The sequence below is a fragment of the Protomyctophum parallelum genome (assembly GCF_964188405.1).
Source record: "Protomyctophum parallelum genome assembly, chromosome: 16".
NCBI classification, from domain to species: domain Eukaryota; kingdom Metazoa; phylum Chordata; class Actinopteri; order Myctophiformes; family Myctophidae; genus Protomyctophum; species Protomyctophum parallelum.
The window spans coordinates 32,780,980-32,791,242 of record NC_139711.1 but is presented as its reverse complement, the minus strand read 5'-3'; positions in this window follow the sequence as shown (position 1 = coordinate 32,791,242).

Here is a 10,263-nt window from a genome sequence, read left to right as displayed (position 1 = left end):
AGTTTGATATGTTCCCAAATTAATTTCAAATGTCTAAACTGAGACAGTGTTTGTTCCAGCAATGAGTTTACACTTTGTTAAAATATGATAGACAATCATGCTTGTGTGTGTGTGTGTGTGTGTGTGTGTGTGTGTGTGTGTGTGTGTGTGTGTGTGTGTGTGTGTGTGTGTGTGTGTGTGTGTGTGTGTGCGCGTGTGCGTGTGCGCATGTATTTGTATACGCATACATGTGTTTAAGCTCTCCAGCAGCCTTTGTTGTGTCTGAACCCCATCTGACATGCATTTCCATAATCTGCTTATTGGGCATGGACAGAATAGACTACTAAATCTGCTTTTATGAATCATGACTTTACACATGTGTGCAGCACTTAGATAATATTCCAACGAGGGACTTGACACATGAGAGAGTGAGGGAAGTTGCAAAGATCTGGACCGGCACCGTAAAGTCTTGATCCACACCCCTGTCCTTATTTTTGAGGAGCACCGCACCATAGCCCCTCCTATGCCCAGCTTTTGTGTGCATGCGTGTGTACCCCATGGTGATGATTTCATTGGCTGAGCACGGAATTGAGGATGGAAAATCACACCCGTGTGAAGTGAGGGGCGCTCTTATCATCGTACATCACCATCATTTGCTCAGTCACATGACGTAAATTCTCCATTAATTGTCAATGGGAATTTTATGTTTGTGTAAGACGAACATCTACACTAATAGCTGAATATAGGAGGGGCTAGTGCCCCTCAAAAAGTGAGGACGTAGAAATGAGGACGCCAATTGTGATTGGCCGGAATGTGATGATGTATAATGATAGGAGTGCCCCTCACTTCACACGAGTGTGATTTTTTTAATGTATAGGCTACATCCTTAAGTTAAGATATACTTTCATAGTGTTCAAAGTAGTGTGCTATATCATCAGTAGTGTGCTATATCATTAGTAGTGTGCTATATCATATTATTACAATAGTGTGCATGCATCATACAACATACGTTTGATATGCTGCATGCAGCACATCAAACAAAATAAATAACAAAGAATCAGCGTCAACTGTTGCAATGTGAGAGCAATACTGTACATGATGCAACACACACACACACACACACACACACACCCACGCACATGCGCACGCACACACACACACACACACACACACACACACACACACACACACACACACACTACTTGAACATGCAGCACATTAACGGTTAGGTAAGTTGGGGTCTTAGGGGACTGAGGTTCGACTCCTCGCTCTGTCTTAAGTGCAATTCGATTTGTTCTGCAGCCAAAGACCTGCAAAGACACAACTCTGACTTTTCTGATGACAAACCTCTCAACAGCCCCCCCCCCCCCCCCACACACACACACACGCACACACGTGTCGACGAGAGAAAGAGAGACGGAAGTATAGACACAGTGAAGGATATACACAGATAATAACATCAGCAACACCCCACCCTCTCACTCACTCCATGAGATGTTAAGAAGAGGCCTCAGTATAAACTAGAAAAAGTGCCCTTCTGGGCACAGGTCTCCACCAGGAGGATAGGAGTGTTTCTAAATAATTACTTGAGTAAGCATAAGAAAGTATGTAGTAGAGTTAATATTAATACAATCTGAATTATTATTTAAACTAGAGAGACTGTGTACCAATTTGCGCGATGTTTGGACAAAATCTGTAGGTGTACTGTGCAAAAACTTGTTTTGCACAAAGCTGCCTCCTGGTGGCGCTATAACAGGCCGTTCTGGAAATTGGGGCAGAGGTTCATCGTTGGCATCCAGGGAGTGTGTGTGCAAAATTTGGCATCGACCGGGTTAACGGTGCCGGAGATTAGCTGCTCACGGACACACGGACGGACGGAGTGCAAAACATACTCTCCCCCCATGCCTTCGGCCTGGTGGAGACAACTATGCTATGACACAGAGAGAGAGAGAGAAGCGGGAAGGCAAATATGTCTGCCTGATGTGTTCTAATGTGACAGAGGCAGTGAGCATCTATTTCCGGAAAATTCACTTATAGTACTGCCCCCACGCCCCACACACTCCCCTCCCCCGTACAATTTTTCCCTTCAATGGTGTCAAGCAATTTCACTTTCTCACCCACCCCCAGACTTTGTTCCATTTCCACCCTCCTCAGCCCCATCCGTCCCTCTTCATCTCACCCCTCTCATCTCTTCCTGCTTCTCTCTCTCTCTCTCTCTCTCTCTCTCTCTCCCCCCCCCCCCCCCCCAGTAGTGTGTCCATTCCCAGCGGCACTGGGAGAGATGTGAAAGAGCATGATGTTCAAGAGGATTTCACACATGTCGCACACTTATTTGGCTCTGAACTGATGTTAAAATAAAGCATTTGAGGGCATTTCTTGCCACTACTGTTGAGGTCAAAAGTTAAATATAATTATGTGACCTTGTTTTAATTTATTTTTCTTGACTGTGACGTGACTGTGGCATTTTCTAGGTCTAGGTCTTTCTAGGACAAATATTTTGCTCTTATAAGTGAAGTGATACAAGAGTGATGCTCTGGATGTTGAAGTTTTTGTGTGGGCCATTTGTCTGTGAGTAAGTTATAAAGTTTTGGCTGAACCTCTTATCTTCAGAAATATTAATATTGGACATCATCATACGTGTTTCGTATTCATTTAACTAAATGACAGTGGGAACCCAGGTAAGCAGGTACATTCCTCATAAATTCTAACTTGAAAAAGCATATTTGTGTACGGCATTATGACACCATGACAACCATAGCTTAAATCAGGAAATTACTCCAACGGGACCAAAAGTCCCAAATGAAACCTCTGCCTCGCCTGAGGAAATAATCATCAGTTGGACAATGTTACCACCTAAACTACAAAAAGCTTAGGCTACCTAAGCTACTAAAAGCCATTGAACACAAAGAGTCAAAATACAACTGATAGATGTCCCAGTTTCAGTGTCCTGAGTACCGCCAAATAACTACAGTATAAGACTAAAACGTCCTGGTTTTCATCATTCACTACAAATTTGTCCTGGTTTTATTACATTTACAAATTTCTTCAAAACACACTATTTTGGTACTACTCATGAACATTTTCTCACTTAAATACAGTAGGTACACATTATCTCTAGAGTCATGTGATGAGAATCTCATTCACCATGTACAGTATAATTATTTTTTGTTTTTTCTATTCCAGTTGGTTATGATTGCCTAAAGTTTGCAGGACGGTCCTATATTTTAAATGCCAAAAGTCTTTAACGCGGCTTCCGATCAACCCCAAATGTTAATCACAGGTTGAGAGGCCTCTGTGAACTGTGAACAAACACCTGAAACATCAGAGTCCAGCCTGGTCACCTCAGCCCCCAATCAACTAGTCAAGGCACTTTTATATGTAGACTGAAACTCAATTGCACTTAAATGCAACAATAGTAAGCAATCCACTATCTCATTCTGTCCCTATAGGGCAGCTCCACATTAACCTGTTCAATATTATCCAAACGCTTCAGCTTATCTTCCCTTTTTCACTCTCCATCGGCACGCATAAATGCTCTGCCTTTCTCTCCCAAGGGCAGAGCGCACTCTACTCTCTCCCCTGTGGATTGCCCACCTGACCCACACCTGACACCTCCACCACAAACACACCCTCCCAGTCACTCTCCCCCACACCAGTGATGTAAAAAGTACTCAACCTAGTACTAATCTTCTCAAATACAGTACAAAGTTGCTCTGTCAAATTTGTACTTGAGTATTTAAAAGTGCATTTGAAAAGAGAAACAAAGTAGATATTCTTTCTAATAGCAGTGTATTCATATAAACTGTACAAAAAGTAGGTCAGATAGGCCTATTCAATTTACTTAAAGGACCACTTTTCAACCTACCTTCATATAATCGGTCCTCACTAATGTTCATGATAAAATGCCACAATTGTTTTGTGTTTGTGTCTCATGGGAGGGCTGTGGACAGTTCAGAAACCCACCCATCATCATCAATGGGGAATCCAATCTAATAGAAACTGCAGGCTTTCTATTCCTGAAAAGCCATCGTTCTCCCGATAAAAAATAATAAATTAGTGAGGACCAATTAGATACGTTGAAAGGTTCATATTACTCAAGTAAATGTACAGTACCTGGTTGCTGTCCAGCACTGCTCCACTGCCCTTCTCATCTCTCCTCCCAGATGGCTGCTTTTATCTTCTCTGCATGTCCTGCTACTTTAGTTCCCTCTGACCCATTACACACCAGGGACATGCAGTTTCCATCCTGTTTTATGTTCAACACTCCAGTCTCCAGTGTTTGGTCACACTTATGTGGCCTGTTGCAGCTGCTGCTGGCAACCAATTAAAGTTGCTTCTCGTCTTAAATCGCAGTTATCTGATTCATTAAGGCATACACTGCACACACAGCTAATTAAACTGCCATCTCTCTGTGCCCTGCTCTTTCCACAACAGCCCTCTCCGGTTATCTCTCTCTCTCTCTCTCTCTCTCTCTCTCCCCCCTCATTATGTGAGACTTATTGTCTGTCTGTCTGTCTGTCTGTCTGTCTGTCTGTCTGTCTGTCTGTCTGTCTGTCTGTCTGTCTGTCTGTCTGTCTGTCTGTCTGTCTGTCTGTCTGTCTGTCTGACTGACTGACTGACTGACTGACTGACTGACTGACTGACTGACTGACTGCTTTAAAAAAGTAATTATTTCTAAAATGTGTGGTGGTGGTGGTGGTTGTTGTTGATATTGTTTTGTGTGTGTGTGTGTGTGTGTGTGTGTGTGGGGGGGGGGGGGGGGTGCATGTCATGATCATAAAGAGAGATGGTCTGTAAGCTGCACTGTAGTTTCTACCATATTTGGTCTCGCTGTGAGCCACATGAAGTCACTTTTTAAGTCACTTTTTGAAGTGAGTGATAATGGTCATTTGGAGTCCCTGTAATGACTGATGTGACCACTAGTTGGCAGTAGCCTGCATCCTCAAGGCATGTGTCAGCAGGTGATAATATGGGGCTGGGCCGGCTGGCTTAGTTTAACCTAAATTCCTGTGCACAGTGATTTGAAGCCCAGGCCCTGTGTCTGTCTGTCTGGCCTCAGCCCTGTGCTCGCTCCTGGGCTCAGTGGGAGGGATTGATGGCCCACAGCCTCAGCTGACACACATCCAGTAATGCAGTGCTGTAGTTCATAAATATTGACTGCACGGCCACAATGGCAGGTATAAATCCTGAAGGAGTGTCCTACAGAGGATAATGTTAGGGGGATCTGTGTGTGTGTGTGTGTGTGTGTGTGTGTGTGTGTGTGCGTGTGTGTGTGTGTGTGTGTGTGTGTGTGTGTGTGTGTGTGTGTGTGTGTGTGTGTGTGTGTGTGTGTGTGTGTGTGTGTGTGTGTGAGTGTGTGAGTGAATCTTGAACATCCTCTTTTCAGGAATCAATTAAAATGTCAATAAGGGAAAGGGAAGCCACAATCTTTATCCATTTCTCTATCTGTCGACTTAATTTCTTAATCTATAAAAAAAAATGTCTTAATGTCTTAAATTTCACTCGTGTGTGGCCAAATGGATGTGTGCAGGTGCATTAATTAGTATTACTTTAAAAGAGTTTCTAAAAAGTTCCTCACAAATTCACAAAATTCTAAAAAATCTAAAAAATTCCCTAAATTAGGAAACAAACGTGATGCGTGTGTGGGCACACATCCCTGCCTCGCTGAGAACAGTAAATGCATATTGATCTCTGACTGCAGGTCTGCAGCGTGAAATGGCATTTTGATATCGGCTCCATTCACTCAGGTCTGAGGAACCGCAGCAGTCTGGAGTGTCTGCTTTATGAGCAGCCATTATCACCCCTTCTTCCCTCTATCATACACACTATAGGCCTCTCTATCATTTTCAGCCTCTTCTGCTCCACTTTCATTTGTCACGCTTCCTGAGCAGACCCTGGAGTCTCTATAATACCCAAACAGAGGGTCGGGACCCATATGTGGGTTGTGGACGGGTTTTTTTGTGGTCGCAAATAAATACCCCTTACATTTCTTTGTTTCCTAGATTTAGTTTTTAATTATTTTTTCAAAAGATTTTCCAAAACATCCCCCCAACATCTTTTTTAAATTATATATATATTTATTTTCCCCCAAAAAAGAATTTCATGCAAAAAAGAAAACGACTTAAGTAGTCAAAGTAGAAAAAATAACACGATGCAACGTGTTGTGAGTTTGTACTGTAGATATTTTCACTGGTTTGGGTCCCGGGGAGTCTCTTTTGCGTCGCTAAAACGTTTAAGAACCACTCCTCTATAACGTCAACTCTCCACCAACACTAATGCATTGGCTATTATGTATGTTTTCTTTTTGTTAAGATAGCAAAATGTCAATGTCAAAGAAGAAATCGATATACTGTCCTGTTTTAATTTATTTGTTTATTTATTTGAAGACAGTGAAAGCTGCAGCTCACTTATTAGCCTACCCATATAGAGTAAATTAACCTGTGTGCTTTCTTCATTTTCCAGTCTCTAATGTGGTGAGTTGGTGATTTACCCCCACCACACAGTTCAAGAATCTAGTGCTGTAAAAGCTTCAGCAGAGGTCAGGCATCATATTTCCGGGATAAATAGTATCATGGTCAGTATCATGTCAGTATCATGGTCAGTATCATGTCAGTATCTTGGTCAGTTATGTTATTATCATGTCAGTATCATGACCAGTATCATGACCAGTATCAGTAGCATTGCCAGTATCATGTCAGCATCATGGCCAGTATCATGTCAGTAGCATTGCCAGTATCATGTCAGTATCATGGCCAGTATCATGTCAGTATCATGTCAGTAGCATTGCCAGTATCATGTCAGTATCATGACCAGTATCATGTCAGTAGCATTGCCAGTATCATGTCAGCATCATGGCCAGTATCATGTCAGTAGCATTGCCAGCATCATGTCAGTATCATGGTCAGTCAGTAATATGGTCAATAGGTGCAGGTCAATATATCATGTCAGTATCACTTTCACCCACTCCCCTCATGTCATCCAGGTTGATGCACTTGTCAACTTGTCCAGGAAACAAATGGAGATGGTATTGCTCATTAAATATTTGTGCGGACTGCAGAGAGTTCATAGCGTCAGTGTTTCCCAGTGGGTCGGTACCCATTTGTGGGTCGCGGATACATTTTGGCGTTTCCTAAATGTTGTCATTAGTATTATTTTAAAATAATTTCTAAAACTTTCCACAGTGGAGTGCAGATCTGAAATGTGAGCTTGTAGATCTGCTATTTTCACTAGTTTGGGTTCCGGTCAAATGACAAATGTCACACACACACACACACACACACACACACACACACACACACACACACACACACACACACACACACACAGTGTGTGTGTGTGTGTGTGTGTGTGTGTGTGTGTGTGTGTGTGTGTGTGTGTGTGTGTGTGTGTGTGTGTGTGTGTGTGTGTGTGTGTGACATTTGTCACGTGCACGTGCACACACGTTTGTCATATGTTATGTCCATTTGCATGTGTTGTGTCCACACAAGTTAACGTTGCCGTTTCCTCACTGTACCCAGAGCAGACATTCTAATGAATAATGTTTTGCTCAAACCCCAGATAGTTCCAAAATGTCATGCTCTCCATAAACGTCTGTCCAAAATGCCAACTGCTCTGTGTTGTGGACATGTGGACATGAAATGGTTTTCACTGTGTACAATCTGTTATAGTTTTATAGATTATGACAAAATAAACATATGTATTTCTTACAGATATTGCTTTAAAACACTTAGTTCATTAGACATTTTTGCTTTCATATTCCTTTACTGATCTATTTAGGAAGACATCAGCATCAGTTTAGTCTTGTACAGTAACTTTAATTTCGTACCCACAATGCATCTGTCCAGACAGGAAAAAGAAATCAACATGTTACATGTAATGTAATAACCTATGGGAATGGAACAAAGCCATGTCCCATTCCATCCACGGAGATAAACTAAAACACATAAGATGAGACAAATAAATATAGCAGGATTAGTAGGCCTACACTACACCGTTCCCTTGGCTAACATTGGTTGCCGTGACAGAGGAGTGCATCATTACAGTGACAAGAAGTTACAGTTGCTTTTTAGAAATAATTACTGGACATTGAGTAACTTCTCTAAGAATTGACTTGATGCAACGCTCAAAACATACATGAACTATAGGTATAGTGCAGAGCCAGACTCAGGGCTGTTCGGGATGATTTTCTTGCAGGCCTGTGTGTATAAAATACTGTACAATATTGCTGCTGGTTTCTTCCGGATGGAAAATGAGCACTGCTTGGATGAAAACAGTGTACTGTACCATTGTAACAGAAGCATGGTGAACAAGCCTTATACATGGTTGAGAATCGTATCCTACACTGAAAATAGACGATTTTCTATTAACAGGGAACTAAGTGTAACTCAGGCTTAAGTCCTAATTTTGTTCATTTTGGGACTACAAATGACTGGTTAGTAAAAAGAGATGTGTTTGGGTTAGCGGTGAAGCGCTTACCACCGCGGCGTGATGTCATGTTTTCGGTGGTCACCTTATGACCTAAAACTGGAGTATGAATAGACCTTTATTTACATACACACTGACTCGCACGCACGCACGCACGCACGCACGCACGCACACACACACACAAACACACACATGCACACACGCACGCACACACACACACACACACACACACACACACATACACACACACATACACACTTGTGCCAAGCATAAAAAGCAGAAGTTTCTGCTATTGCCTTGATCAGTCTGTCAAGTTAAGCTAGGAGCTGCAACAACACAGATGAGTCCACACAGCAGAACAAAACAGCTAATTTATACTTATTACGAAAATAACATATCGCTCACTTATTTTTGGCGAGTGACATGGTTGTACGATGAAATATGAATTATGTTTAATACAGAAATAGGCTGGCTTTAGTCTTTTCTGTCCAACAGACATGACCCCTTCTCGCTGTCGCTCTGAAAAGGCAAATGTTTAAAACGTAAGCTTGGCAAGGATACACAAGAGGGGTGCTCAGCCATTGTTGCAACTGTGCACACATCCGTGGCATGTGTATGAAGGCTCCTGTAATATAGAGTAGGATATATTTTGGATATATTTGTCTCCTCGTTGAAGTGTGTGGGTGGGGTTTGCATATCTTTAGACTCAGCAAATTATTCTTGAATGATGTGGAACAATAATGTGCATCGCTCCAACCTCTCTCTCCATCCCTCCCTCTCTGCCAACTATAAACGAAATCAAGAAATCATCCTTATGACCTTACAAATCAACCTTGTTTTCTGCATGTTATACCATATTGTCCTTTTAGGCCTGCTATAACTGCCCAGAGATATATTAAAAGTGCAGCTATATGGGTGGAGAGATAAATTGCTAAAAGAATGCAGAGAGTATAAAACCAAATAAGGTTTGAAAGGAAAATAAGCCCCACTAGTGGCCCCTAGAGGCTGTGCTGATCTTCACACCCAACCGAACTCAAGTGTTTTGACATTGACATATTTAGAGCCCCGTACTCTCACTAGAGGGGCTGAGATATATACTGTACATTTCTAAAGTGGATATTTTGGCCTGATGGCACTAGAGGAAAGGTCATGAGGTCACTCAAATGGTCAGGGTTCCTCCTCTGGGGCACATGAATGCGCTCAGCAGGTTTCATAGCAATCCCATTAGCTTGTGTGTGCAAGTGGAAGTGGAAGTGGACAGTTTGGCTTAAGGGTGGCGCTAGAGGAAGGCCATGTGGTCACCATGGATGAACCATGGATGAACCATGGATGGGGCGCTAGAGGAAGGCCATGTGGTCGCCAAAAGCAGTAGAATTAATCCGCAAGGGAGCATGAGCACATTCCATGGCAATCCAGCCAGTATATTTCGAGACATCTTGTGGGTGGGCCAATCGACCAATCAAATGACTGAAATGGCCAGATGAACCCTCTATGAACCATGCACAGAGGTACCAATTCAAAACATATACTGTACTCAAAAGCCGTGTCTACCCCCATTCAACATGCAGACCATTCAGTTGCAATCGTTCCACTGCAGACGTAGCAGGGAGCCTTTCTGTCTACAGAAAAGGAGGAAAACTCCGTCATTCATCCACCCGTATCTTCCATGAAAAGTATAGTTTTGCGCTGCAGTTTGAAATGTCAACTGTGAATGACAACATATTAGAGGAGAAGATAAAAGAAAATTCTCAGGATGAAGGAGAGAGGACGTGATTAAGGAAGGCGGCAGTAAAGGGTTGAGGCATATTACGGATTTTGGTGGTGAGGTGACCACCGGAGCTGAAATAACGTTGAGCGGTG